Raw genomic sequence first — 6,556 nt, 5'->3', positions numbered from 1 at the left:
TGAAGAAGAACACGGTATCATGATATGAGAAAGGCTATATTAAGAAAGGCAATATTAAGCTAGGACAACCTTGCTGAATGTGAGGAGGACTTAAAATATTTGCTGGTGAACATCAAGAACAACAGCTTCCAGGTCAATTGCAAATCAATGTAAAGAAAACAAAAATTCAACTGAACCAATAGACATCATTATAAACAGAAATGATTGAAGTTGTCAAGAATTTAATTTTGTTTGATCCACAATCAATGCTCATGAAAGCAGCAGTCAAGAAATTAAGAAACATATTACATTGCCACATGTGCTCCATGAGACCTCTTTAAAGGCTTGAAAAGCAAGAATGTCGCTTTGAGGGCTAAAGTGCACCTGGCCCAAGCCATTTTCAGTGGCCTCATATGCATGTGAAAGTTGGACAATTAATAAGGAAGACCAAGGAAGAATTGATACATTTTAATTATGCTGGTGGTGAAGAACAGTGGACTGCCAAAAGAACATACTTGTTCTTTGGACATATTTTCAAGATAAACCAATCCTTGAAAAAGGACATCATGCTTAGTACAGTACAGGGTAAACCAAAAGGAGGAAAACCCTTGACAAGATGGGCTGACATAGTGGTTGCAACAATGGACTCAAGCATCACAGTTGTAAGGTTGGTGCAGAGCCAGGCAATGCTTCATTCTGTTGTACATAGGGTCATTTTTAAATGGGACAGCACCTAGCAACGACCACAAACTGAAAGATTAAGCACGGTGGCAAGAGTGAAAAATCAACATACAAATGTCAGTCAGATTCCTTTATACTAACAAAGAGCACTCTGAAAAAGGAAATCCGGAAAACATTTACAATAGCCATCCGAAAAAAAATAGCCATCTGAAATATTAAATATTAGGAATACATCTAGCTAGAGAAACAAAAGACTGATATAAGGAAAATTACTAAATACTTATACAAGAAACCAAGAGATCTACCTAAATGGAACAATACACCATGTTTATGGGAGAGGAAGACAGCAATGTAAAAATGCCAATACTACCTACAGCAATCTACAGCTGTAATACAGTCCCAATCTATATTCCAATATCATCATTTTCTTTTTCTTTTTTTTCTATTTTAAATTTTAATAAAACATTGTATTGGGGGGTCCAACATTATTCTTTGGGTGGGGGCGTTTCTGGAAAAACCAGAAAACCTGCTAGACAAATTCTAAAAGAGCTGTAACACTCCAACATCATTCTTAAAAGAGATATAAAAACTAATCACCAACTTTATGTGGAGAAGAAAAAGAACCCAGAAAAAGAAAGCTCTGCTAAAGAAGAACAAAGTAGAAGCCCTCCCATTTTCCTATCTCAAAATCTACTACACAGTCACAATAATCATACTGGTTCTAGTACAATGATAGACACACAGATTAATGCAGTAGAACTGAGAACCCAGAAGTAAAGCCATCCACCTCCAGATCTTTGACAAAGTACCCAAACATAGTAAGTACACAAGAGAATCTCTTTAACAAATGATGCTGGCAAAACTGAATGATGTTGGCAATTACAGAATGAATCAGGACCCATATGTCACACCATATAAAAAATGAACTCAAGATATAGCAAAGACTGAAATGTAAAACCTAAAGCTATAAAGATTATCAAAGAAAAATGAGGATAAACTTCGGGCCCTCATAATGGCATAAAGACATTATTAAGCAATGAAAAGCACACAAAGAGCACAAGACAAAGTTAATGACTGGGACCTCCTGAAATTGGACACTTATAAAAAAAACTAGACACTTATGTGCGTAAAAAAACGTCACCAAAAGAGTAAAAACAAGCAAACCAAATCACAGTCTGGGGGAAAAAATTGGGAGGTAATGACATATTGCACAAGGATCTAGTTTCTAATATTTATAGAAAATTTTAACACCTGGACAAAAAAATCCAATTGAAGATGGGTAGAAGAGTGTGAAAAGATGCTTGAATTCAAGAAGACATTCAGGCAAGCCACAAACAAATGAAGAAAAACTACTTGAGAGAGGCAAATCAAAACAAAAAGGAGATGTCATCCCATCCCAGCACGAGGAGCAAATTTCAGAGAGAGAGCAGCAAGGGTACTGAGAGACTGGAACTCTCGTATGCTGCTGGTGGCACACAAAACAGCACAGTCACTAGGGAAAGCAGTATAATGTGCTCAAAAGATTGGGAATAGAAATATATGACCCAGCAACCCCTCTACTTGGTACATATCCCAAAGAAATAAAACCCACAACAGGAACCCCCATAATCATCGCAGCACTGTTCACAAGAGCACACAGATGATTCGCTTCTGTGTCAACTTGGGTCAGCCAAGAGTCTCAGTGGTTTGGCAATTAGAGCCTGATCATCTCCCAAGAGGTGAGCAGTCAAGGTTGTAAGATCAGAGCGGCATGCAATCCAAGAGAAGTTTCCTTAGAGCACTAGCCTACTGCTGTATAAGTGGACGCTATTGTGAGCTTCTTAGATTCTTGCTGGTCTGGATTTTGCGTCTGCCTCATCTACCTCCAGTTTTTTGGATCTTAGCTAACAGGCCACCATGTTTGCCTGCTGACCCTGGGTGCCATCAAAACCTACCATTTGACCTGCTGACCTGAGACTTGTCCATCTCTATCCACTAACCAAAGTCTTCCTGTTTTGTTTTCCTGATTCCTCAGTCCTACCAGCTATGCAAGTCAGGAAAAGTCTCCAGCTTAGCACAGCCACCTAAGCCACCAAATCAGACAAAAGGCTACCTGATTCAAATGTCACAGACTTTGGACTTACATCCTCCTACAACTGTGTGAGCCATTTTCTTGAATACATACCTATATCTATTGGTTGTTGAACTCAATTCATTCCAAAGTCATGTTCGAACATCAAAAAGTTGAAGAACTGAATGTAGTTTTCCCATAAGAAATGATGGAAACAATTGGTTCTGAGGCCTAAAACTCCCACTTAGGGAGTGTAATTCACTATGGAGGCTTTCAGGCTTCTCACAGAGCACTCTCTCAGATAGGCTTTCATCATCAAGTTGTTGCTGATTTGTCCAAATTAACAGTAACTTTTCAGCCTCGTTGGTTATCTGGGTTCTTTGTGTCACGGTGAAGGATTTCACACCTTTTGATACATTGGCCACTTAGGTCACTTTTTTTTTTCCCGAAAAAAATGTTGATAATGTTGACTCAGCCATAAATCAGACAAATGGTAACCTGATTCGTATTTCACAATGATTTCTTTCTCTAGTGTGGTTCTCATACTTTTCCCTTTAACTTTACTGCTGGTGTCATTGACTTTCTTTGGAGCTATAGTTAGGGTACTATACGCATATAATGCACCTAAAAAGCACTCCGTGTTGTCAAAGCAAGAGCAGCGCCTTGGGCTGAAGCATCGCCCCACTGTGTCCAGGCGAGACATGAAGGGTGACTCACTCTCAGCCTGCACAGGTTTTTTTTTTAAGTTGGATTTTCAGTTCGACTATCAAGTAAAGTTATGAATACCAAGCAAACATTTTTAACTTGTAAACAGCCACCTAAGGTGAAACTCTTGACCTTTCCCTGTCTGAGGAAAGAAGAGTGATGAAAATCAAGAGACAGGCAGAAACATTAGTCCAATGGACTGAGGGGCCACACAAACACCTTTTGTCCCAGGATCAGAAGAACCAGATGGCAGCTGGCTACCACTCTCACTGCTCTGGTTGGATAAGGTGGGATACAAATGTAAAACAAACTCATCAAAGAGAACAAGAGGACTGCCCAGATAGACACTGGCGAGAACCAAAGTACTATATCCCCCATCACCCTTCAGATCTGAAACTGAACTCATTCCTGTGTTAGAATAATCAACTTAATATCCATTGAAAGTCGAAAGAAAATAATTAAATGAGTGAATGAATAAAATGAAATGAATAGTGTTTACCCAAAGGACAAAGTTCAGAGGGTTAGGAAAGAGTGAAGAATGGTAGGAAGAGTCACAGGGAGGAAGTGGATAAGTGATGAGACTTTGAAAAGATTGCAGAGGATGAGTTTGAGGCCACTCCCCAACCCTGTCTAACTCTATAAGTCCCACAGCTGGCCCAAGGAACCTCCCCTTAGACTTATAGAAACGGTTGTCCCAGAATCCATTTGCAAGGTCCACACATGGATTAACCGTGCAGTGAATTCCCTCTGATCATAGTTGAGGACTATGAACAGCCCTGTTATCAGACAGCACTGTAAAGTCTATTATGGCAGATACATGGTTGAACTATACAGACGTCATATCCTGCCCATGAGGAGCCCTGGTGGCACAGTGGATCATACTTTGGGCTGCTAATCACATCAGCAGTTCAAAAGCATTAGCCACTCAAGGGAGAAAGCTGAGACTTTCTAGTCCAGTAAAACTGTATAGCCTCCAAAACCCCCAGGGGAAGTTCCACTTGGTCCGACGGGGTCACTAAGAGTTAGCATTGACTCCGTGGCACTGAGTTTGGTTTGTTATATTGCCAACAGTGACCTGTACTTACTTTCTTGATAAACTTGTCTCTTTTGAGCACTTTCTACCCAGGGAAGTATCCCACCACAGTCGGGAAGTATCAGTTATGACCAGACTGGGCCCGCCTAACACGCGCAGAAAATACTTTGATCAAGGAACCAAAAGTTGCTGAGAGACAAAACAAAAACAACTTGAGAGACATTTGGAAAGAGAGGGCCATGAAGTAATTTCCTGTTAAGACTCATGACCTTGCCCTAATGCCTATTCATGACATGGCTCTGCTTGATGCTTGCTCTCATGAAGAGATCACTGAAGACAAGAGTGCTACAGCAAAGTGTAGTGAAGAAATCTGATGGTGGTCAGCTATCAGAAAGAATAGCATCTGGAAAAAAAGAAGATGAAAAATATCATCTGGGGTCTTAAAGGCTTGTTTTCAGACAAGCAGCCATCTAACAGAGGCATCCAGTCCACATAGAAGAAGCACCCTAGCCTGTGTGATCCAAGGATTGTAAATAATATATTCCAAATCTAAAGGAAGGAATGGCATAAGAGCTTAAATTGTGAACACCTGGTTTGCAGAAGGCTATGGATGATGCTGGAAGCCCAGAATCCATTTGTAATGTCCACACATGGATTAACCGTCCAGTGAATTCCCTCTGATCCCAGTTGAGGGATATGAACAGCCCTGTTATCAGACAGAGAGCACTGTAAAGTTGATTAATGGCAGATACAGGTAGGTCAAAATGTAATATTATTTCATCTCCCTTTTGACTCATTTTAAAGCTGTCTCCATTTTTTTTTTTAAAGTGAAGAGGAAATACATGTAGATTAGCCCCTGGGGAATCCCCTCTGACCATGGACCAGGGATGGGTATAGCCTTGCTAAAGAGGATGCATTGAGCTAAAGTAGAATACATTGGAAAGTGAATTGTTGCAGACAGCATATTGTTGAGAGAACTTGTCTGCAGCCATGCACTGATCACACAGATGGAAACAAAACACATGTTGTTGGGAATAAACACATGCATGTATGAGCTGGAATCCCAGTCTCCACTTCCCCAACTGCTATCAAATCAATTCTGACTCACAGTGACCTTACCGGAAAGTGGAACTTCTCCCAATGGTTTCCAAGGATGTACATCTTTGAGAGGAAATAGCCTCATTTTTCTCCCAAGGAACAGCCAATGGGTTCGAACTGCTGACCTTGCAGTTAGCCCCCCAACTCATAAACTGCTATGGTACCAGGGCTCCCGGGAACCCTAGTAGCAATACTTTTTTTTACGTACATTGGTATTAATAAGCGCAGAAGAGTATTAATAGTAATCTTGAAACTTTTATGTTTGCTATTCTCAAACATTTTTTGATCCTCCCAACTTCCAATAACAGTATGCTTGCTCTTCCTTGACTCCTTGGAGATAGGAGTAGCAATATGATTTCCTATGACAATGAAATAGGAGTATGTGTCATGTATCATTTCTGAGAAGAAGGTTTTGTTGGGTTTGGTTTTATTAAGTATAATAAATCATTTTATTGGGGGTTCTTACAGTTATTAAAACAATCCATACATCAATTGTATCAAACACATTTGTACACATGTTGCCATCATCATTTCCGAAACATTTTCTTCTGCTTGAGCTCTTGGTATCAGCTCCTCTTTTTTACCCTCCCTCCACCACCCTCCCACCCTTATGAACCCTTAATAATTTATACATTCTTTTTATTTTCATATTTTACATCATTCGCTGTCTCCCTTCACCCACATTTCTGTTGCTGGTCTGGGGTGTGGGGGGGGCAGTTGTACGTCAATCATTGTGATCAGTTCCTCCTTTCTCCCCCTTCTTCCTCTACCTTCCCCCTACCCTCATGGTATCGCTACTCTCATTATTGATCCTAAAGGGTTTATCTGTCCTGGATTCTGTGTGTCAAGAGCCCTTATCTGTACCAGTGTACATGCTCTGGTCTACCCGGATCTGTAAGATGGAACTGGGATCATGATAGTGGTGGGAAGGAAGCATGAAAGCACTAGAGCAGTGGTTGTCAACCTTCCTAATGCTGGAACCCTTTAATACAGTTCCTCGTGTTGTGGTG

General features: G+C 40.5%; 1 non-coding gene across 1 annotated transcript; it reads right to left on the bottom strand.

The window, feature by feature from the left end:
• Window positions 1-1,158: 1,158 nt before the first annotated feature.
• LOC142427044 (U7 small nuclear RNA) lies at window positions 1,159-1,220 on the bottom strand. Its single transcript, XR_012779880.1, has one exon. It is a non-coding gene; the product is annotated as a U7 small nuclear RNA (small nuclear RNA).
• Window positions 1,221-6,556: the final 5,336 nt, after the last annotated feature.

Source organism: Tenrec ecaudatus, chromosome 14 (assembly GCF_050624435.1).
Source record: "Tenrec ecaudatus isolate mTenEca1 chromosome 14, mTenEca1.hap1, whole genome shotgun sequence".
Classification (NCBI taxonomy): Eukaryota; Metazoa; Chordata; class Mammalia; order Afrosoricida; family Tenrecidae; genus Tenrec; species Tenrec ecaudatus.
The sequence above is the reverse complement of the archived record's forward strand: the minus strand, read 5'-3'. Positions and strand labels throughout refer to the sequence as shown.